Below are 25,743 nucleotides of genomic sequence, written 5' to 3' on the forward strand. Positions count from 1 at the left end.
ACCATTATCTAATTTAAGGCCGGAAAAACTTTTTGTTTGTTTGTTTGTTTTTAATTGTTTGACTTGTTGTGTATTATTAAAAAACAAAACAAAACAAACAAAAACCCATGGAAACTCAAATCTGCTCCATACGATTCTGAGAACTTTCAATGAGCAAGAAAACACAGAAAGATCAAATCTGAATTTATAAAAGTATGTCTATTTCATGGATTTTCTTTTTTTTTTTTTCTGATGGATAAAGAAAAAAAAATGTAATATATTCTAAAGTATTTCTGAAAGTTGTTCTTTACAGATGTAATAGTCACATCAAAGAAATTAACCCAGCAGAAGGTGGGAAGAAAAGAGGAAGAGAAGCCAGCAGAATCTCAATCTTTGTTGACTGAGCTTCTGGTAAAAGATGACAAAACACTAACTCTGAAAACAGGGAAGGATCCAGGTTAAGTAAGGACCCAAAAATTTGCAGGAGTCACCACCAGACAATTTGTCTCATACCCACAAGATCAGTAAACCTGAAGCAATCTCTCATCAGAGAGATTACTGCAGGTGAGCACCAGGACTGAAGCATGTTGACCAAGAAACATTTTAGTTTCCTGCTTCACTGAATCCTAAATGTTTGGAATGCCAGATTAAAATAATGTGATATTGTATTTAATATTCTACGTGGGTAACTGTGGTTTGCATTATTTGATTCCTGTGTGAGACATGGGTAGAGGTGAAGTTGCAGAATGAAACTATGCAGGATTCACAGACAAAAGGAGGAATCTACAGTGGCTAACCTTACACAGCTCCTAAAACCTTTTCTATTTAATGTGTTAACATTTCTCACATAGAAATATTTTTCAAGCACAACAGACACGTGCAATAATTCCAGAAGAATTCATGTAGTGCATTAATTATTCTTTTTTCTGTAATAATAAAAAAGGAAGATATTAGAATAAAATATGCTATTTTACAAATACACAAAAGAGACAAAAATTCCATTTGAACTGATGCACTAAGGATATGCAGAGGAACACCTACATACCATTTGTAATTCCTATAGTTCCCAAGCTGCCAAACACAAAGGCTGCTGCTGTACTTCAACTCAGCAGACTTGTCTCTAAAAACACATCTGTTATCAGCACTTTACTGAAAAGGCCTTTCTGTAATATACATTAACATGTTAATATGCTCAATTTTATTCTCAGCTTCTGTCAGAATTCAAGCAATTTTTTTGACCAAGGAGAATGTAGGAGAGAAGAAAAAAGATAAAAATTGTGATCTGGGCTGAGATAAATGCACAACATTCACAAATCCTCAGTGTTTTCTGGCTAAGCGTGTCTGGGGGCATTTAGCAATTTAACATAATATAAAAGCTAAAGGCTTTTTAGTTCTACCTGTAAATACAATCATCAGAGAACAGTCTGAATTATCCTGATGAAGCTTTAACTCATACTACTGTGTCTAGTTATTTTAACAGGTTTATACATTCCTTTAAACATTTCTGTATTTATCTCTAACTTACCTTGTTTTTAAATACAGGTAACCTTACCCTTATCCATATGAAGATGAATTTTCTAAAGCTGCTGACCACACACACTGTGACACCAGGATAACTCTGTTACTTAGCCGACAAGGAAATAATAAAAACTGATGGTCAGCTTGACAAATATAAGCCTGCTATGGTTATTTTTTTGTGTGTGTGTGAATTTACTATGAAAAACATAAGAGGTTGTTCCTAACTTTCTTGAAAAACGGATGCAGATTAACTTATCAGTCAATGAATAAGGGAAGGAAAGACAGAGTGTTTTTACTGTGTGGGCAGGCACTGCCTTAGCATCCCAATTTAAGCCCATTTTAGCCAACAGTGTAATGCAGTATAAATACACAGAATGCCAGTAAGCACACTGCAGTTCAAACACTTAACACAAATAACACTATCACCAGCCCCTTTAAAAGCTCAAAAATCAGAATTTTACCACATTTTTGTCACATGAAATGTTTAAAGAGACTGAAAATCAACAATTAAAAAAAAAAAATGCAAAATCTCACAAATAGTCTCTCTTAGAGTACAATCCTAACGAAAAATTAAAGAATAATTATAAGATTAATTTATCTTTGTTTAAGGTTTTTCAATGTCACTTTTATCTTGTACATGACTACGCATCTGAGTGCTTCTATTCTCAATAATCGCAGAAGTTAAAATGAGAAAAATAAAGATTTTGCCACAAACATAATTATGCCAGGTAATGACCATTTAATTTACACCAATAACTCTCATCTCCTCAATTGTACATGTAATGACATTGATCCCTCTATCCTGCCCAGTGCTACAGCTCATGAGCAACATCAACAGGAAAAATGTAATTATTTGTGTATAATATTGATGGGAAAAGAGGATCAAGCACAGCACAAAGATGAAATCAATAGTCTAGGTCCTGAATCTATTAAATAGATCCTCACAACAAATAATTGGAAAAGTATATTCTAATTAACATATTGCATTCTTCATCAACCCAAAGATACTTCAAATAGCACTTAATGCCATGAGTTAGTTTTCCAAGGAATCAAAAAATAAATTCAGGCATCAGGAAACTTCACCATTAAAACTTTTACTATATTTGAACATCAAGTTTCTACTTTCAAAAGATATTTTACAGCCCAAGTATAGCACCAGAATGTCCTGTTCTCACCTTGCATCCAATTCTTTGTTCTTTTCATGCCTATTTGTCCTGCAAATACATTTCTTAGTTCCAGCTGGTGTTGAGAGGACTGTAGAGGTCAAAGGACATGAACCTTCTGAAGTTAAATAAAACCTTGAAATTAAATAACTGAATGCTTAAAGAATAGAGTATATATGGAGGAAAAAAAAAAAAGTCACTCTCTGTATTTGGTATTTTCTGTATTCTCTCACTTTCTTCACAATACATAACTCACTAATTGTACTAATTGTCACTAATACAGTACCAGTAAATTTATTCACTGCTGGGAATAATTTTTAAAACCTTTAGATTTTTATAAATACTAGATCATAGTGGTTTTTTTTTTTTCTTCATTCCTTATTGCAGCACAATCCTCGGAAATTTTAGCTCGTTCAAGACAGGCATGAATTTAAAAGTTCAAAATTAAAAAAAACAAAACAAAACAAAACAAAACTTCTAATTCTGCAAACATTAACATACTTGTGCAGCGATAAGGACAGGGCACTCCCAAAGAGAGCAGAGAGCTGCTCACATGGGGCCAAATATTTCCTACATCAAATCCCCTAAGTAGAAAAATGGAAGCCAGAAATTTCGTATTTCAATTATTTATATGCATGAACATCTAAAGGGAATAACTACTCACTTATAAAGAATTACTTCAAAGTCAGGAAAAACTAACCCAATCACTAATATTTCCTACATTATTTCTAAAATACTTATTATTAAATATAATACAATTCAATAAATAAAATTTTAGTGTTTTAAAATATTTACTTAAATATAAAGACAGAGTAAAATTTATATCATATTTATTTAAATATTTTTATTAAAATAGTTGAAATTACACAATAAATGTATAGAACCTAATTGGATTTAAATTACTGTTTGTAGAAAATAGTTGAAATCAATGAAATATAATAATGTGAAAGACTGCATAAATGCTAACAAAATGTAGATATTGAAAGGAACCAACTAATTTTTAAAAACCAGTCCTTTAATATATTTTAGGCATTTCCAATTATCCTTTTATGAAATTTGCCTCTGACTATGACAATTCCCCAGTCATATCAATTTCTGAAGAACTTAATATCTAATTAAAAAATGCCATGATCAGTCCTGACAAAACTAAAAACCACCCAATATTTGTACCCAGGCAGTGCCTTTTGCTGTTTTCCTTTACATAGAATTTTTGAGAATGAAGAACCAAACTCAAAACAGTCAATGAATAATAAATATAAAGGGCAATAAACAATAAACAAAAAAAGGCTATGCTCATTGAGGGAAAGACAGAAGTTACTGGTGCCATTCTTCAGATAAGCAGCACAACCTGTCTGTAACTAAAAATCTAGAATTGAGGAGGAGGGGAAGAAAATAGGGAAATAAAAATAAAGAAAGAAAGAAAGAAAAAAAGAAGACGCCCTGAGGGTATGGAATTCAAATAGAAGCCTGAACGAAATGAGTGAAAAACCCAAATGGAATTTTGAGAGGAAAAAAATTCATAGGGCAGCCAGAAAGCAAGGACTGTATCCTGGGAGCAAAGAAGTGAAATGATGCATGCAAATAAAAACTAATTGCTTGAAGACCTAGAAAGGACAATACGAACAAACATATAGAAAAGAATATCTGAAAATCTGGCACAAGCCTAGCATAAAGCCTTGGCCTTTTCAGCAAAATGAATGTTTTTCCATTAGGTTCCTGTAGGAGATAGTCCTCCAATTTTGAGCCATATAGTGGGTTTTCCTTTCAGAGATTTGGACTGAAAATTGTTGTAACCTGTAACCCCAGAAAAGAGACAAAGTATACAAAATAGAGGTTTTCCAGCAGAAATATTCTGTCCTAGTGAAATACAACAAAGATTGAAAGCCTGCAGAATGTCTTAGGCCAAGCAGTAATAGTGACAAGAGGGGGAAAGGAACTTCAAGTTATTTATACCAGAAATATTTTATTTCGTTTTTTGGTCCATTCTGTTTCTGCAGCACTCCAATGCTACCAAATTACAGGCACTTAAGTAAAGCAGGTCTAGTTGGTGATGAATGAGTAGGAAAAAAAAGGGAGCATAATTCCTGTAAGATGCAGAGACAGGAAATTCAAAGTCCAAGAAACCTGGGGTCATTTCTTTGCAATAGCTTTGGAAGTACTGCTTATAAACCACTTTTTTAATTCATCACTGTTAGTAGTTTAAAATAATCTAACTCTCTGAGCAAGAGGTTTGCCTTTCTGTCAGAAACTTTGCCTTGGATTGGGAAGAAAGAAACAAAACAAAACAAAAAAAGATCAGTATATACTCATATAAAACATAATTACCATAGAATATACTTACATTCTGGGTTCACATCAACATTGTCTCCAATAAAATCAAGGCTGAAATGTGGCAAGGTTTCTCTCTTTCTCTTAACTCAGTTCAGTCTTCTACCCCTAGCAAAGTCAGCCTATGTATAATTACAAATTTGGAACAGAAGTAAAAAAGGGAAATAAATTAAAAAAACCCAAAACTAATAAAAAATCAGTCAAACCAACAAATAACCCCCAAAATCCCAAATCAAAACAACCAACTGATTCTGGCCACAGTTAGTGTTGTGGAAAATGTGGAAGACAAAGACCCTAATTAGCCAGCCCAACCATGCATTAATTAATGTTGAACATCCAAGAGGGTGACAACTCGCAGTGACTGTCCGAGTCAATGACTCATGGAGGATTATTCCCACAAAAGAAACACCTTAAGAAATGTGAGGTATATGTTGTCTTTTTGAGTTTGAAATTGTCTGCAAAATGAATTATGACTCACTGAAAAACCCTTAGTAGCAAAGAAGAATATTAATTTATCCCTTACCATAAATGGAATAGTACTTTAACTAAAATAAAAATCTTTTTGTACATCAAGGATTTTGTGACTGCATTTTCTTCTCTCTACAGAGATCTCTAGGAAGCATAAGCACCTTAGATCTCAGTGGCATCAGTAGATAAATCTTTCAGTGTTTGTACAGCAAACTCCTCTCCACTCCATCAGCCCCACCCGCTTATTTCAGAATCCAAGAGTGGACAAACAAACACAGGAGAAATTCCAAAGCAACCAAGTCTATATTTACTATTTAATCACAGAGGCAGAAGCATGGGAATTTCTTCAGGGACTGGGTTCAGGACTTTTCCCTGAGGCAAAACAATATTTTTGCTAGGTTAAAGCACTGTGTTTATGTACCTGAAGAATGATAAATTAGAAGCCAGATGTACTGGGGAGTTTATAAATACAGTTTTACAGCTGTGAAAGGGAGTAAATCATAAAGCTGTTGACTTGACCTCTGTGCATATAAGCATTTCTCCAAGGATCCAAACTGGAACTGGGAATAGTTTGGATGTCAGCACAGTGACACTGAGTTTCTGTAAACACTTGCAAGAAACACAGACAGATTAAGTTTCTGTGTTGTGTTCCACTAATATTATCATTGTTATCTAATTTGTAGTGAAGTCCAAATCATGCTTTAACACTTAAAAAGTTTCCCAGGTTACATCCAATTCAAAACTCCTGAACAATATTAAAAAAAAAAAAAAGGTTAATCACACTTATTAAAGGTGACTCAACACACAGAGGTAATACTTGTACAATTTTATTTTTTTAAATGACTGTACTGCTTTTAGTTTCATACCATCAGCTCATTACTTGCCTTTCAACCACAGGAAATTTGTTTGACCCACAATGATAGGTTGAGTTACTTCAGACAGTGTGTGACTTATGAGGGGCACCAAAGTCTTTTTTTATATGAACTTTATTTTTCCTCAATCCCTCACCACTCCTCAAGCTCATCATCTGATGATCACCACACATATACAGAAAATTCAGAGCAGGTCAGTAAGATGTTTGTTCTTCATTTTCCATTTTTGTCACCCAAAAAAATGATGCATGTCACTGCACATAGCTTGAAAAATGAAAATAAAGAACTTGCAACAGAACATGGAATAAAATGGAAATAAGTGGTGGAAAAAGTAATCTAGTCCTGCATCTTGATGTATTTGAAATCATGGCAAGTTCAAAAAATCAGTTACAGTAGGAAAGAAAATTCATTTTGGTAAAGGGCAACTCGTAATACTTGTTTGAAAACACATTTTATTACGTTTTTTTCAGAGCATAGGGGAAACCCCAAAATATTAAAAGCTATGTTCATTATTGACCCTGTGCTCACAGGTAAGAGTTAGATTTTTCAGTGTTTGAAGGAAAAATCACAACAGTCAAGGTAGTAATGACTCAATTACTCTAGCAGTATTTAATCAAGGGACACTGTACATCTTCTGCATAACGAATTCAAGTTTTCAAACAACACTGTTTCCTTTCTTTCTCAGCCTGAAGCAAAACTGAGTGCAAATAGAAATTTTATACTTTGAAAAGCATGCTGAAGCTAGAGGAAAAGAAGTTTCTTCTGGCTTTTCTTACCAATTTCAGACATGTTAGTGATTGGAACCAAGAAAACATATATCATGCTGTTTCTTGAGTCTAGAGGTGCTATCAAACAACAACAACAACAACATCCCTGCATTGCCAAAAAATGCATTTTGGCTTTCTGATTTTATTTAGTTGTCAAGAAACTGCGAGAACCTGGGAACAACCCTTTAAAAAGATAACAATTCTTGACAGCAAATACTTGTCTTTCTTCAAGTTGTTTTCCTCTTGCTGACAGCTCTCCAATCTTCTTCAAAATTAGATTGAATTAGTTTTCTTTCCTTACAGTTCCAGTTTTCATCTGGCTTGTGGGTAGTTGAAAGACAGCATGGTGACCTGCCTTAATGAGCAGCACAGGAAAAGCTGAAATTACAGCCTACAGTGGTATACCAGATGAGGTATTTAATCAGCCTGACTCCACTGTTCCAACCTCAAGAGGAAGTGAGAAGGTGGGAGCAATAATTCTGATGGTCACATAGCATTTTGGGACCTCCATGGCTCCAGTATGAGCCCTACTGTTCCATGTGGCTGCCCATGGGGTCACAAGGGACCGCAGCTTTGGGCTACAACACCAAATAAAAAACCTGAAAAGGGCTCATCAATCCCCAGGTCTCCACCATACTCTGCACAGGAAACAAGGGGGATATTTGCCTCCATCCAAAATCAGGATACCCAAAAGTGCCAGAATTCAGGGAGATGTACTTGTGGCATTAGGGACAACCTGGCAGTGTTGGGTTGCACTCAATGACCTTAGTGGTGCTTTACAGCCTAAACAAATCTCTGATTCCATGGTCTGCTAGACAACCAATTAGAAAGACACTTTTCAGAATTGCAGCTGTACTTGAGGTAAAATGGGAAAAAAAATCCTAGTAAATAGATATATTAAAATTTATGCATAAGGGAAATTGAAAAAGTCAAACATAAGATGTGCTGGCGGTAAAGCAGCAATGTAGAAACATAAAAGCAAAATACAGCATGAAAGATAAACAGCTTTATGAAATATTTAATAACTAAAGGGTAAAATTGTAGAACCACACTCCTGAGCAAGCCTGAGTACTCTTGGTTTTGGTGGAAATGAAACCCTTCACTGCAGCAGGGGAATCTGGTTAGGAACATTTGCAGGACACCTTAAATTAATTCAGATCACTGGAAATAGCTATCAAGCTCATTGATAACCTTTGCTCATAATCAGCCTTTTAAAATGGCAGTAAAAATCCAAACCATGAGGTAAGTGTCCACAAAAAGGCACTTGAATGAAACTGTGACTGAGACTCTCTCTTGTAGTCTTAACAAGCAAAAACATGCCCTCGGCATTTTATAAGGAAATGCAAGAAAATATTCAATGTTCCAGAAATTTGGAGATGACAAAACACCCTCTTCTACACATTATTTTTTTGTAAAATAAAATGGTAAAACTGTTTTCAATACAATTCTGTTTAATTATAATGAAAACTTTATTACATTATATCAAAGATATTAATGTTAATTTACCCTAAGATAAAAAGACATAGTGCAACTGGATAAAACTTCCTGGGGTTTTTCAGTGGTTTGTTTTTTTTAATATGCTAGACAAGATAAGGAGTAACTCATAAAATGCAAAGCTTTGAAGTAGCTTTTTTGGTTTTTAAAAAGAAGTATACTATTTTCTGTGAAAAAACCCCAAGCACATTAATAATATTAAATCTTATTTTGTAAAGGAAGTCTCCATCATGCAGAATTTCAGCCATGACTCTTGGTTCTGCTTAGCCTTTTATTTTGAAGCTTCTGTTTTCTTATTAAGGAAAATGTAAATTGCTCTGAAAGTGTTCTCTGTGTACAGGAGTAGGCAAATCTCCCAGGGAACAACCTACATCCCTCTGGATGCGACCAATTGTTTGGCTCTTGAAATTAAAAGATACTACAAAGCCCCAACTTTTTAGAAAGTGACAAGCTTGACTTCAAAAATATAAATCACCAAATAGGTGTTTATTTACCATAGAAGAAAACAATTTCCTTGCTGTTATTATTATATATATATAATTTTTTTTTTTAATCCATACTCCAAAGGATCTGTGGCATTTCTAGACACATTGTATGAGTGCCCTGAGGGTACTTCTGTTTGTATTATTATAGGTGGCTTTGAGAGTACAAAGGGAAGCTGAGCAGTTCTATCCTGGCTGAGCTGAGAATGAGCTGCCCTGTAATACAAACGGAGGCACCCTGAGGGCACCACTGAATTTCTGTGTGTGCCTATGTATCCCTGTGTGTGCACGCTTTAAAACACAACCAGGACAGAAATCTTTCAGATGAACTGATCTCTAAAGGTTGAAACCTTGAAAGAATTTTTTTCTCCTTTTTTTTTTTTTTTTTCCCTTTTTTTACATGCCTTGACTTGCTTTCAGCATTATCAGTTTCTCTGATAACAAAACTACCTTTGTTTTGTTAATATATTCAGGGCCTTATGGTTTGAAAAATTTTCCTACAGTGACTGATTGTCAAACTTGTCATAAAATGCAGCCTTAAGAATAGTGATTACATTTAAATGAATTAGAAAATAGCTCTCACATTAAAATGCAAAAGGGTCTCTGAAAGACCTGTATTGAAAGCAAGAATTTATATTTTAGGTTAACTATTTAATTTCCTTTCAAGGTTAAGAACCAACATTGGGATTGTTTGATAGTAATAATTTAGACTCCACTTTTCTCATCCGACAAATTTTCTGCCCTTATAAGTTAAATAACATTTGTTCTGTCCAAACAAATAGAAAATAAGAAAATATTAATGCCTTTAATGAAAACAAAAGTTATAATCTTCTTTAAAGGAAGACCTATTTACAACTTACATTAACCAGATTGTTTAAAAAATCCAATCAAAAAATTAAGGTGGCATTTACGTTCTTTGCAATAATGAAAAATAGCAGGGTTAAAAACAGACAAACAAAAAAGGTAAATTTTATCTTACAAATGTCTGCACTAATCGGAGTCTGACTCATACAAAGAATTCAATACAAATGGAAAAAATGATCTCCTGCAGTACATGTAGCTTGAGAACCCAGGGAGGGCTCACCCCATCATTGATATAATTCATGAACATTTTATTTCAAGCATAAGTGGATGTTTTTAAGCTGAAGACAAACAGTAAATCTCTTTGCTGTTATGGCCCAGGCAGCTGTAGAGCTCTTGCATTGTCTTATTGGGGAATTGTGCTCAGCCACAATAATAATTTGCACACCTCAGTTGCTTCTGATCTTTTTTCCTTAACCAACCAAGGCAAGTTCATTTCCAAGGAGCCAGTTTCTCCTTACACATAGAGGGCCCAACAACAAATTTAAAAATCCCATTCTTTTCTTTGTAGTTTTATATTAATGAATTAACAGAGAAAATTGGCCAATAATCTCTGATTTAACATTCACCCACTCAAAATAGCACCATTTGCATTGCTATAACATGCAGACGTTAGAAATGAAAGAGGTACTACTTTTCCTTTCATTTTTCTGATTTTTTGTTAAGTGCTGCATTTTTCAATGATCCTAGAGTTTGACACTCTGATTATACATCCATTAACAAGGACAGACTTCAGTGGCACAGGATAATCACTGTGCACTCCTGCTTACAGTCAGCTTGGAGACAGAAAAACCTGCTTAATTTTTGTTTGTCCTCATTAGGAAGGCTTGTTAAAAGGTTATGAAAATTTATTCACAAACCCTAAGTGTTAGAACGTGTTTTTTTTTGTTTCTTTGACTGATTTTTATCGTCAGCTGATGAAGAAAATAAGTCTTCACTGCATTTTTCTTCTAAGGCAAAAGATGAGCTACCTTTAGTTCCAGAATAATATGGAATAATAGCAATTCATTTCATCTGACAGAAATACAGTACGTAATTCCACGATTATAAGCCACACCGAGTATAAGCCGCACTTCCGGGTGTCAGCAACTTTTCATTCTTTGTCCATACATAAGCCGCACCTGATTATAAGCCGCACAAAACTATACAGAGTGTGATAAAAGGTATCTGTTCTATCACCATCTGTTGAGGGTGGAGGCAGTGATCCTTATCTCCATGGAAGATATTCTGCTAATGGGCCATCCAGTGAAACCAGGCAGGGCATTGTTCTTTATCTTTTCACAACCCATCCTTCCTCCAGCCAGTCATTTTCTGCTAATGGCCATTGAGTCCCACTGTGGGACTGATAAAATTACTGCATCCCATTGGGAGTTGCTCCAGCCAGGGGGAAGAGTCCAACATTTCTTACCAAGATAAAAACAGAGGTTTTGGGACACTAAGGGAGCCCCTTTCTCCACTGGACTCCAGAGGAAAACCGGATTTCTCCACATCACCACTGGAGCTCCGGAGGGAAACTGCACCTTGTACAGGAGCACTGCTCCAACTGAGCCACATCTGTCACTGCAGGAGGATGCAGCCACCATTTAATGGGACTGCTATCAACACCCTGCCTGACAGGGTGTCAGGTTGTACTCTGACTGTGTCAGGGCTTGGAGTTTGTTTCTTTGTAGTACTGTATTTCTATTTTAATTTCCCTAGAAAGAACTGTTATTCCTAATTCCCATATTTTTGCCTGAAAACTCCTTGATTTCAAAATTATAATAATTTGGAGGGAGGGGTTTACATTCTCCATTTCAAAGAGAAGCTCCTTTCTCAGCAGACACCTGTCCTCCAAACTAAAACAGCAACTTTTTGTTCTTTGTCCATATATAAGTTGCACCTGATTATAAGCCGCACTTTGGGTTTGGACCAAAATTTTAGTCAAAATGGTGCGGTTTATAATCGTGAAATTGCTGTACATTCAGCAAATTTTCAAGCTTTTTTGTTGTTGTTTTTGGTTTTTTGTTTTGGGGTTTTTTTGTTTGTTTTTTTTCAAAACAGCCTGAAACTTTAATTCTTTTTAATGCTTCTTTTCTTTTTAAATATATAGACAAAGGTTTTGCTTATCTGCCTTGAAATTCATTCTGTACAGAGTGTTCATTTATATCTCCCCTAAAATTTAAGCTAAGCTTCTCCCTCTCCCCTTAAGGAATGCAATTACTATCCTTCATTTCTTGTAGTTCCCATGATGTGCCTGTCTTCCAAATAGAGAATAATGCATTATCTGTGCCCCAAGGAATTTATATTAGAAGATAAACTATATTATTGTCTGTAAAATGAATTATTTTAAATAAAAAGGGATGCTAGGATGCAATTACTGTGTTCAAGAGGACACATTTAGTTCTGTTTAAATTGATGTTGAAAAACGCTGCGTGCTTAATGGCACAATTCAGATAATAATATGTTATAACAGGAACTATATTCATAAAGTCAAATGTAATTTACATACAGATAAAATACCTACTTTAGCTACAGTCTATATGTTAAAATAGAAAGTATAGATTGATATTTGCTTCCAATGTGACACAACTGTAGACAAAGACTTAAACTCTTTCTTGATACTCACCAATCACATGTTAAAAATCTGTGGGGGTTTTGTGCATCTTAAAACTCAAAGGTGCCATAGATTTTTCAAAATGAAAACCCTATAAACATAAGATTTAAAGGGAAAAAAAAAAGAATGTTAAATATAAATAGAAATGAAAGACCCACTACCCTAAAAATCAAACCAAAAACAGAACTCTGAAAACCAAAAAAGCATCACCAACACCAAAAAAGCAAGCCAAAACCCAAAAATCAACCAACCAACCAATCAACCAACCAACCAACCAACCAATCAACCATCAACAAAACATTAAAAAAAAAAAAGGAAATCAAACCACCCCACCCCTCCAAACAAAAAAGACCAAAAAAGTCACAAACCTAATCAAAAGAAAAAACAAAAAAAAAATCCACAAAATACTACCCAAAACCCAAATGCAACCAAACTACTAATCATACCTTCAGGTTAATATTACAATGTTCTTAAAACCTCAACTGTTATAATTTAAGTACAGAACTGCGATAACTGCAATTTCTCCATTATCATAGAGTAAAACAGTACACAATTAATATATTGACATAAACTCATACAGAATTGTGCAACCTTATTAAAAAGAAACACCTTTTAATTATTTGAGTTTGCTGTCCTTTTTCATAATAGATACATTTTACACATCTGTTTAGTGCTCCTGTCTGCTTGCATTTATTTGATTAAGCAATATATTCTTCTTTTTTCCTCCAAATCCTCTTCCTTTCTTTTTCACATAGAGATTAAGAAATATGGATCTCCATGTCCAGGTGAAAACATGCTTTTTAAATAGGAGGGTGGAAAATACAAGTAAAACTTGAGGAGAAAAGCATGCAAAATGTTATCTTGGAGATGGAGATGGGTGAACACTTCTTCCCAAGCAGGTTTACGAACAAACTGTTATATAAAGTAGAAATTGTCTACATCTGTTTCTATCCAGAGGCATTGGATGGACTGGGTCATTGCTGAAAGCCACTCACAACTATTCTTTGCCAAATCAATTTACATTTTAGAATAGATTCTACCTACTTAATTAGAGTAAAATATGGCTTCAAATTAATGAATATGGCAACAAAGATATTGCACATAAGATTTCATTTAAATACAGTCTTTTAAAATATTATGTGCATATCTGGAGCAGTGTGAAACCTCTGCTTTACAATTTTGTTTTGTTTTACTTAACCTGCCTTATGTGTCACAGCTAGACATCCTTGATTACTCATGCAAAACCAAGATTTAAAATTCTTCATTTTCAGGAAGCATTGATGCGCTGTTTTTCTTCACATACTAGAAAAACATAAAATTAATTGACCTGTACAGGTTTCATTTGAGTGGACCTATGACAGCTACAATTGCAGTACAGTTTCAAGCCTGAAAACACATCTGTGTATTTTCAAATGTTGTAATCTAAGAAGCATCAGCATATCTTTTCTTCACTTTCTTTCAGATTCTGATTGATCATTTAACTCTTTCTTCCACAGCTAACCCACTTCAGCCACAACTAGCAGAACAAGCTCCACCAAAAAAAAAATAAAAATTACAGATTTATTCTACACCCAAACTATTGATTTTTTTTTTTTTTTTAATTAGAATGAATCATGTTTACTTTTACATGACTACTTATTCCAAAGTTATGACAGGGACAAACTCCTTCCAGAAACTGATTCTGATCCTGGATGAATGGGAAACAAGATGACAGCATCAAGAATGGTTGAATCAAACTTCTGCTCCCCTTATTATAGGAGTAAAGACAACTTTTGGTCCTTCATACATAGAGTGACAGAAATTCAGTTTTTCCTACACTGGAAAGCATTTAGTCGCCTCTGAGACAGTATAAACTATATAAAAATAGAAAAAAAAGAAGAAGAAAATGGGAACTAAAACTTGTAAAAGACAGTAAATACTGAATTCTGAAGCAGAATGTCAAATTGTTTCCTTACATTAGGTGAAGCAAGATATTTGCCAAGCACCAAGGTATGTGTTATGTGACACACAACTCCTTAGATCACCAAAAAAAGCAAAAGCTTATTCAGGCTTCTGTTTGACCTATTTGACCGGTGCAGGGTTTAAATGCAGCTGAAATAAAATTTCAGTCAGCCATTTAATCTATATTCCAATTTAATCCATCTTCCCAGTTTCAGAGTCAGTGGTGCTTATGATCTTATCAGAACTGTGAAGTCATACAAGCAGCCAGTCTCCCATTTCTTTAGAAAAAGTTAAGTTAACAATAAACAACAGTTTTTCCAAGTCTGAAATTAAAGCATAAGAGTAATCTATGTATTCATGTACATTATACATACATGTGCACATATGTATGTGAAAAGTGCTGGTTCTATACATTCATTTTTCAATATAAAAATTAATATATATCCCCTTCAAAGGTTTAGCAGGATTTAATGTCTTTTGACCAGAGATGAGTTCAATACTCCTCTACTTTATAAAAATAAATGATTTTGTAGTACAGTAAGGTCACTTAACAACTTCAAACAAGTAACTCAGTTAAGAGAACAATTTAGAGATCTTAGTTTCTTTTCTGTGATTAATTAGTTATCTTTCAGAATTTGATAAGGACTCTTTTAACATTGTTGGGCAATAATTTCTTTCAGCTATTCTGGACAATCAAAGCTACTCAGTCTTCAGGAAGGGATTAACTCCCAGGATTCTCTGTAAGGATGACTTAATTAAAAAGGCTTAAGAGAAGAAATGCTTTAATACAGGAAACGAGAACTCTTTGACCCCTAGAGGTTGCCTGAAAGTTATCACTTTCTTGAAAATGAGTGATCAATAAAAACTTAAAAGAGGAATTATCTTTAAAGATGGTTAAGGAGTTGCAGCTGCTAGAAAATAAGGAAAATAACTTGTGAACTTTTATGAGCTTCAGGTTCCACACAAAGCATTCACAGAAGTGCTGAGGCACCATGCACAGCAGCTGCTCTACACTGAGCCCACACAATTTCTTCAGTCTTCTGAGGGCTACAACGAATTAAAAGCAAGATCTGTTAAAAAATATACTTGTTTTCTTTCCACCATTAACTTGTCACTGCTTCCTTATGGCAGGTTTACCTGCACACATTCCCCTTCATTCCCACAAATGTCCATCAATATCTGCATTATCTGATGGGATTCACTTTATCTCAAAGATACTAATGTGGAAATCAGAGCCAGCATGGGCTTTTGTCTCCAGCACTGCTATAATTCTATAACACAGAAGGCAGGAAGTCAGAGAATTTATATCAAAACCAAAGAAAACCCTGGCTCTTTAAGAAATCATCCAGAGCATATTAAATCACCTAGAATATATGGAAAACCAATGGCAGCCAGTAGGAATTCATGCAACTGAGACATCCCAGTTTTCTTTGCTGTCTAAAGTAAGTTTACAAAATCTGGAAGCAGGTAAAAGCGTTGAAAGAGGCAGAAACAAGAGGAGTGAGAGGGAGCACTATGGGATTAAATTAAGCTGATTCAAACAGGGTAAAGTAAATGGCCAAAAAGTGGCAAGAAATAATGAGACTGGTATTGAAGCCAGCCTGACAGTAGGAAGCTACCTGGAAAAACCACGTTAATTAACTGTAATGACACTAATTTAATGGATATATCTCAAGTAGAGAAAGGGAAACAAATGGACAAACAGAGAGAGATACAAATCAACTACCTCTATAACAATCATAACTTCAGTTTCAGCCACATGACAATACAGGAAAACATCTTGTTATAAAACCTTTAGTGGAAACCATGCATATATGAGCTGGGAGAAACATTAGCTCAACATGTATTTAATGTTTTTACAGAAGTGCTTTCCACTGCCTTCCTTCTACATCTGGATGGGGAAAAAACTCTTCTCCAAATGAGTTTGGTACCAATCAACCCTACACAAAATTATACCCAACTTCCTTGCTAGAAACAGACCCTGATTCTCTGAGTCTCACAGAGATATTTGCACAGCAAGCACAGTCTTGAACATTCAGACCTTTGAGAGCAGCTTACAGTCATGGAGAGATCAGCTGCCACTGCTTGTCACCTGTATTTCTGGAAAACATCTTACATGCAGTCTGTCCATGTACTGTAAATTGTTTTCAAGGAATTAGTCTCCTGCAGGTTGAAGCAAATTATTCCAAACTCTTTTGTAGCAAACTGACTTGACATTGCAAGAGTCAATTTTTTTAACTATTTGCTTCTACAAAGGTATCATTTTTGTGTGTCCAAGCACAAGGAAAGAAAGTGTCCATACCACACCTGCAGTGTTTCCTAAATCGAAAAACCTGGAAACATGATTGTAAATACCACATAAGATTATTCTCACTTTTATATTCAAGCTTGGCATGTTCCTAAAGGGATAGAAAAATCATTTATCCCACTCTTAATTCCAGATTTAATAAAAAGAAAGAGAATCTGGTCCACTCTGTCCAGAGATCTTTCTTTGTCCCTCTTTCCCAAGGTTTCTCCAAGAGTGGGGTGGGTGCTGCTCACCCAAGGGGCTGGGAGGGGTGAGTGAGTATATGTCACTGTACACAGAGAATAGTAGCTTCTTCAGACTTAGATATAGATCAGTAGATAGGAAGTTTTGGTTTCATTAACATTTTGCAAGTGTCCAGTATTTCAGTTTGCTTATTCTATTGCTGCTACAGATCCTGAATTTATAGTTCTCCAATTGCCAGATGACTGCTAGCCGTTAATAAATTCAGAAAACATTTTGAATCTTGATTTTGGTTTAACTATTTGAAGCAAGTGTTTTTTCTTACACACTCTGCCTGTTCCAAGGTCCTGGTTCAACTGAAAATCTTTGTCTAACCACTTTGGGCTGGTTTTTCAGGGTAGAAGTTACAAAAAATTTGGCTGACTTAATGCAACACGTTCAAAACAGAATTTTACATTTCATTTCACAATAGAATGATCATGCTATAGACACAATTTATTAATCCAAACCTGCAGATAGCATCAAGTTCTCTTGACTGGACATCATTTCATCGCATTTCAGATGCAGATATAACCTCAGATATTACAACACTGCCAGTTTAATCTTCATTCTATTTTTTTTTTCCCTTCTTGCAACCTTCAAACAATATTTCTGGTTTTCATTAAAAATACATTCTCTGCCTCCCATCATTTAACGTTGAAATAAAAGGCTGTACAATAAAAACTCATCATCTATTGCTGAAATAAGACTTCTCTTACCTCTCACGCTTTATTTTAGAGAATTGACGGTTACATGTATACATTTTTACTCATAGACCAAAACTCACTATTACAAAACTAGAAACACTTGACAGCAGAACATTATGGTTGCCAGAAATGTGACAAACTGCAGAAGTCTGAAGCAACTCTGAATGTTTCTTCACAGTCATGGATGGCATCTTGTCACCTTGTAACACAGGAGCTGCCTCTGTTACAATGACATTTCAGTACACACTTTTCCCAGGAAAGGATTTAAGCTTGTCCTTTTTCTCCCTTTCATCCATCTTATGCTATTTCTTCGAACATTCCCTAAATTCTTAGAGTGGTCGTAACGTATTTTAGGATTTTATTTTGTACTTGGGGTGGATAAAAAAAGGAGCAATTCCAGACAATCCTAAATGAAGACAAAATTGTTGTTCTTGCCAAAACTAGTGCAAGGAAAGTCATGTGGGGACAAACAATATCAGGCATTTAATTTAGAGGAACTTGTTACAAGTGGTGGAAGACCTGAGCTAGATTTGCAGCATGACACACTGGATAGGAAAGTCCCCTCGTGAAAAAAGTGAGATCGAGTTTCTTCCATCCTATTTCAGTTTTTTTTCAGTGTCTGGTCAATTAGGTAGAATATCTACAGCACAAATCCCACCACTTCTAACAGGTACACTAATTCAAACATATGCTTCTTTGAGGGTTGCTATGTGTCTAAAAAAAAGTTTGAGCTTGCAGGTTTCTTCCTCCAAAGAAGGAAAGAAACTTCTCTAACTTTTCAAAGTTTGTCTTTTGAGCTTGCTCAAAAAATATTGTCACATCGCCTTGCTAAAACTAGATTTTCATTCAAATAGCCATCCATATGGTTTGTCAGTTTTTGCAATATTTGTATTTAATTTATTGAAAGTGGTTTACATTTTTGACTATCAGTCATGCATATAGGGCTGCCACAAATCAGATCAGGAGTTTTCTACCTAATTTTCTTTAGGAGAAGTTAGCAAAGTTAATTTGGCACATGATCCATTCCATTGACAGAAAAGTGTGACCTTTTCTACCTAAAGAGCAAAACTTGAAGAGGATTTCTGGTCAAAGCCTAAAAAAAAAAAAGTTGTATCTTTCATGACTGGGATATTTAGATGTTACAAATAAAGGCTCCCATACTTCCACTAGGTATATAATTGGACCACTGTAAAATTTGGACCAACATGAAAGACAACTCTTATTTAATTTGAGGCTTTCAACTTAGAGTTTTTCTTAAAAAAAAAAAATAAAAAAATTCAACTCATCAAACAAAAAAAATAAAATAAATACATCACCAAAAAAACCTCTTTCTTTTCCCACCAACAAAAATATAACTATTTTTATATTAAAAAAAACAAGAATAATTTTTTTTTTGTTAAGAAGGATTAAAGAGATATATGTGCCTGAAAGTAGAAATCTTCTATACTCATCATTCTCCTGTATAGGAATAAGTATTTGCTCCAAGCAGCTTGTAGAGATTTATTGTTTGTTTCTCTTGGAAAGCTAACATTTCCAGAGAATTACATTCTGGATTGGACTAACAGAGAACAGGTTGTGAGAAGAAAATTATTAATTGAAAATGCTATTCCTAGATGGACTGAGAATGCACACACAATCTCTCTGCCAGTTTTTTTTTTTTTCCTGCAGCAAAGACAGGCTTGGTTCAACTATTTAGTGACTTCTTTTAAAACAGATCAAACCAAGTTTTTAGGAAAGAAGAGAATTATATGTTTTTACATGCTCCAAAAGGAACAATTTTTCTCACAGAACTAGCAAGTTTAGAATGAAAAAAAGAGGAAAAAAAACCTTGAAAAGAATCACAAAATCATCAGTGTGCATACAGCCTATTTCAGCAGCAGCTTGTGAAATGACCCTTTATATCCAATTAAATGATTTTTCCAGGGATATTTCCCGTGTTGATTTGCCTTTCTTATACATCATCCAAGGTGTCCAGGTAGAGACCTCCACTATCCACTGCCAATGTAGACCCATCCTTGCTCACCCTCAACACACACACTGCCTCTCTCTTCTGGTTCTAAGGCACCTTAGATATTGCTTTGATGCAGACTGAATGATTTTGGATCTATGTTAATGTCAGAGACAGCAATAAATAGGAGGAGAGGAAGAAAATCTTCAGCTTTCTACTGACTGCAAACCCATGAGCCACAAACTTCTCCTAAATCAAGGCCAGTTGTGTTTTGAAAGGCACTAGTGGCTCCACCACAGCCCTGGGGAGGGTTGAGAGGCATGACAGTCTTTGTGTATTTGTGCTCTCTACCTGCATTACTTGGGGGAATACAATAGAGATTGCAGCCATAATTAAACCCTTATTCTGAATAGATTAAATATACAACTGTTGTCCAAAGAGGTACATAGATAATGCTTTGACACACCAGAAATTAAGTTTTACATTAAGAAAAGCAAATTACACCAAGAATCCATTGTGCTTCTTATTGCAGTTTGTCATTAGATGTAGACAAACAGTTCCTTTTCCTCTAGAGATAACTATGAGAGAGGTTATAATGTTTAATATTAAGGTTAATCAGATCAGCTGACAGTAAATAACCAGCAGCCATCCAGAAAATTAACATCTGTCTATTACTTCTAAAAGTAAAATTGGGTCAAGTATTTCCTAACTATGTGAACACAGATGATTCACTTTACCTGCTTTACCTCTGTCTTCTCTGCCATGAAAACTAAGAAAAAGACAATTTATTTCCTCTGTAAAGAACCAGGATACCTGAAAAATTAAGGTTCCTTCTTCAGTGGTATGTAGTTTCAGAGACTTTAATACATTTACTGTTCTTTCACAGAAAAGTAAAACCTTCCTATATGTTTACTGGGGAAAAAGAAGTTAAAAAAAAGTAAAGTAAAATCATTTGATGCCTGCAATCAAACATGTGGTAACAAAAACTGAGGTATCAAATTTTGTTTAGATCTTTGGATCTACTTGGTGGCAGGGAGATGCATGTCCTTCAACCAACAACACGCTATCATTTTCTGTTTTGGAGGGAGGGGGAACCTCACTTGTATTAAAGTATTTTATGGCCTTAAAAAGAAATAAATCAACCAACCAACTTAAAAAAAACCCCACAAACCAAAACAAAACAAAACACAACAACAAAAAAATAAACCTCAAAACTTCCACAAACACATTAAAAAAACAACCAGGAATACTTCAAGAATCTTTGCCCTATTACCTTAGTTTTCTTCCCTTGGGGAAAATCAAGATTTCTGTCATCCTTTCTAAATACAAATAGTTATTATCTCAATGGGACCATATGTGGGCCTTCTGCATATAATTACTGAAGTTTACTGATATGGCTTGGGTATTTTTTCAAAGAAGAAAAACTATTTATTTGTATTCTCAGTGGAAAAAAGCCACATAAAAATATGTCCGGAAAAACTTATTTGTCATGCCTTCTCTGATATTTTGGAAATAAAATAGTATGGTCTTCACTGTAAAATTAATTAACCAGAGATAATAAAGACTCTCTGGTTGCACTTCAATATTCTTTTCATTAGGCAAAAGGGAAAGAAAGGAAAATAGCAAAGCACCTTTCAGCAAGATTGCAGCAGAATGTCTGCCAGAGAAATGAACTCCAGCAGCAATTGTCTTCAAGATGGTGAGATCCCAGCTGTTCACCCATTTGGATCAAACTGATGAGCACATAGAAAATCGTGCAACAGAGCTGCCAAACATTTCTCACTGCTCCAAGCAGAGCCAACAGAGCTGCTAAAACCATAAGGTGATGCTCAAAATGAGCTCGTTCTCAATGTGCTTCTCTCTCCTCGGTGTGTGTGAGAGAGAGGATATATTTCAGCACTCAGAGACTTTGAGACACGCTGAAACAGAGATAAAGAAAAACTAATTAAGCTCTCTGTGTGCTTGCAAGCCTTGCTAGTCATTGTAAACAGCAAAATATCTTTCCCACCAGCCACATTTCAAAGAATCCCAGAGGGCTTCTGCTATTGCCCAGGTAGAAGAAAAGAAGGGAGATTGGAAGTGTGACCAGCTGCATTCCCTAGCTGCAGTGGAGAGATGGGATGGAAGGAGCAAGGAGATGAAGGGAAACATTGCATTAGGTTTCACAGTAGAAGGACTTTTGGAACAAACAAACTGTTCATAACAAGAGTTTACTTAGTGCTGTGACCACAAGTGATGCTAATAGACATAATTTTCTATAACCTTCATGTGATCTTCTCTAATTTTCTGCCCTTTAGCGTTACTTAAAACAGTTATTTAAACATCTTCTTGTAATTTCTGGATTTCTGATTGTATGTATTTCCCTCAATAGGAAAAAGCTATAATTTTACTTGACTGTAGGCATCATCTTTTCATTATTTCCTAACCTTTGAACCCGTGCCTTTATGTATATTTCAGAGGCCATCTGTGCAGCTGGTTAGAGTGGTAATGAGTGCAGAAAATCACCTCCAGACCATAGCTGAGACTCACCATTTAACTCAGACAAGGCCTTATGTCTTTTGTCCTTTCCTTGTTTCCTTTGCCTCAAATTCTTTTGTGCTTCTACTTTTCTAGCACTGAGAAAGTGCAGGAGAACGAGTTTTTGGGTTCCTTATTTTAAATTGTACTTGAATGATAGGCGTGTTCTGCTTATATGTCAGAGAAAACTGACGATTATTTAACACTGCTTATAAGGGAGACAAAACAAATCCCTTAGACCTTTGCCAGAGAAGGTCAGAGAATCCAGTCCATTATAAAGGAATTTTGGATGTTACAAAAATGTACATGAAGCTGCATCTATCTTACAGAATTGCATGTAAAAGAGATACAGATATGTATATGTGGGCACATGTAGGTACCAAAACCGTCCTCATAGCCTGAGAAAAAAAGCCCTATGGAAAAAAAACTTTTGCTTGGAAATTTCTTCAGCAGCAGTTGACAGTGGATGGTAGTGAATGCCTTTAAATCCCTTGTTTTGGCTTTGTTCATCCCTCTCTTTTTAAATTTTCTTTTTAATTACAATTTATTATCATATTATTTTACTGCAATTATTAAACTGTCCTTATCTCAACCTGTAAGTTTTCTCAATTTTATCCTTCTATCCTCCCACCAGGGATGAGTGAGCAAATGACTGCGTGGGGTTTGGATGGGGTTAAACCACAACATCAGTGAAGAAGAGCTACAACAATTTCTCAAGTAAATAAAGAATGGATGGAAGGACAGAAGAATTTGAGATGTGTACACGAGATGACAACCTGCTCAAACTCAAAATAAGTAGTTGGTAATGAAGGCAAAGTAATGACAAATTAGACTACATGAAGAAAAAAATGCTGAAAAAGATAAACATATATAGACGTAAGAAAAATACTTATTTCACTGAAGACTAGAGTATTAGTTTCTAAAACCTCTTGAGATTTAGCAATGGGAATGCTTGAAAACAGGTTTCTATTACTGAAAAATCCTGCTTCCGTTACTGAAACTGCCACTGCTGGAAGTGAGGTTGCATGGTCACATCCTCAGGAACTGAAATAAACAGCCCTTAATGTTTCAGATTTTTTATTTTTTTCACTTCCTTGTTTTAATCTAAATCTAAATCTTACTTCTATGCCACAAAGAAACAGGAATAGGCGTTGTCTCACCATGTTTTTCAGCATCAATGCAAATTTCTGACATATTGTGAAAATTAAAGACAGGAAATTTTCTCTAATTTCAGAGTAATAAAAACGTTAAGCATTCTTTTCCAATATGAATATTGGTATGGAAGAACAATATAGAAACAAAAGAGAAAACAGGGAAATGCACAATTAACATGATACAATTCAAAGACTACGTAATATAGATGAAAAAACTTACCATGAAAACTTTCTTGTCTAACATATGGAATTAAATTTATCACACCTGAAAATTTGGTTAATTGAAACATTTGAATTTTATGACTGCTGAATTTATTCTTTCAATATTTAATCATTTCCCCTCTAATCATTTAATTTCTTTCTTATAAAATAAATATTTCAAAGTTTCTGTTAAGGAGCTTTCATGACATCTTCCATTGTCATAATGTTTTTCCCTTTTGGTATCCTGTGTATCTTAGCCTGCAAATCAATTTATTCTTTTCTATAATCGAGTGCCTCACCATCAGATTTAATTCACCTGAAAGGAAACTGTCTTTGCACTAAGATCATAATCCTATTTGACTGCTACAGTACATTTCAGCTGATGTTTTATTTGCATAGAAAGGAAATCTCTTTTTATAATCAAGGAGCCTTCCTCTCTCTCCTTCCTATATAGCAGCTGCTCTCCAGTAATTTATATGCATAAATATATGGATATTTTGCAATGCAACATCCTGCAGTTACATGAGAAATGTTGTCATCACAATATTATGGAGTATAACATGAGAGCTGAACCTCTTATTCTCATTTTTCTGAGGAGAAATAATTTATTTATTCTGCTTCCTATGCCCCAGTAAAATAACAGATTATTTAATTTAATAAAATTTCTACTCATCTGATTTCATTATGTACATATTATTTAGAAAGATAAACTATATGGTCCCAGACAATTTTGCTATTCAGCTTGCTTTCTTTTGTCTTTCCCTTCCAATTTTAGCACCAACAGCATACTAAACTCAGCTGTCCTGAAAGCACAGAAATATTAAAGAACAGGAGGTGAACTTCTTTTTACATCCATAAAACAGAAAAATATGAGGGAACAGTGGTAATACTCCTTGAAGCAGACTCAAGTGAAATTTCCTTTCAGAGTGGGTTAACCATGTATTTCAATTTGTCATCACTACTGCAAAATTTTGAGAAAATAACTGCTCAGAATCCACAAAAGTGCTCTACAGGGGACATTCTGAGAATCACCAACCCAGATGGAAAAATCCATACAATATGAGTGTTCTATATCCTTAGAAGTCTCTGCTTTCTCTTAATTTCTTTAATTTGTGTTTTTACCCCTAAACCTCCTGTTTTTACACCTATAGCACAGCATATTCTTACTTTTTTAGGCATCCATTTCCAAACAGATCTGAGTAAAAACATGCCAGAAATTTTCGCACACATAAAGCTTTTTTATATATGGCGGAACTTTAATCAAGAATTTAAGTTTTCTAATTCCTTTTTATTGTAGAGCAAATCTGAAGACATCAGTAGGACATCAGTGGAGTGATAGACTAAGAAAAATAGAAAAAAGGCATTTGGAATGTAGTGTCACCAAATTCAAATAAGAAAATTAAGTAAAAGAGTCCAATCAAAATCATGTCAATAAATTTGGAAATATCAGTGTAGATTTTTTTCCAGTCTTCTAACTCCTAGATAGAAAAAAGAGAGGGAAAAAAAAAAAAGAAAAAAATTCAAACTCTGGAAATATTCAACTCTCATCATGCATCTCACAGCCCTGGTCAAAAACACAAACTGTAGTCCTGTTGGTCGCACAGTGAGAATTTATTCTGATCATCTAAAAAGTTTTTTCTCCTATGGAACTTTTATAATGATAAGAGGAATGAAGTGACATCTTGTTTCCATCTCTTTGTACTCCACTGCCCCTCAAAAATCCAAAAGAAAACAAAAAATAATACACACACACAAAAAAAAAAAAAATCTAAAAACATTAAACAGTCACAGAGTCAGGGATTATACCTTTCTTAATCCCATAATCTACAGATAAAGTGATGGAATAACTTCATCAAATGAATGGAGCAGTTTTGCTGTTATTGAATGCAATTCAAGGAAGGTCCATGTTCATATCTCTCTAGAAGTGCTGAAATTAAATAAATAACCAATCCTAAATCTCTAACCTTCCTATATTTATCTTTGTATTTATGTTTGCTTCATTTAAAAGTCCAAAAAGTGACTATCCTCTTCTTAAGTTTTGAGAATTTGAAAGAAAAAAATGCACAAAATAATCTTCACTGTATAAACAGTAAAATATCAACTATGGTTGCATCCCGTTACTTTTGCAAGTACTACTTCTCAAGGTCTATATTCCTGGTGGCATTTAAGCTGTAGTAGCTGCACAGTGAAACAGACTGGAATATTTGCAGATGACTTGGAACC

Source organism: Catharus ustulatus, chromosome 5, assembly GCF_009819885.2.
Source record: "Catharus ustulatus isolate bCatUst1 chromosome 5, bCatUst1.pri.v2, whole genome shotgun sequence".
NCBI lineage: Eukaryota > Metazoa > Chordata > Aves > Passeriformes > Turdidae > Catharus > Catharus ustulatus.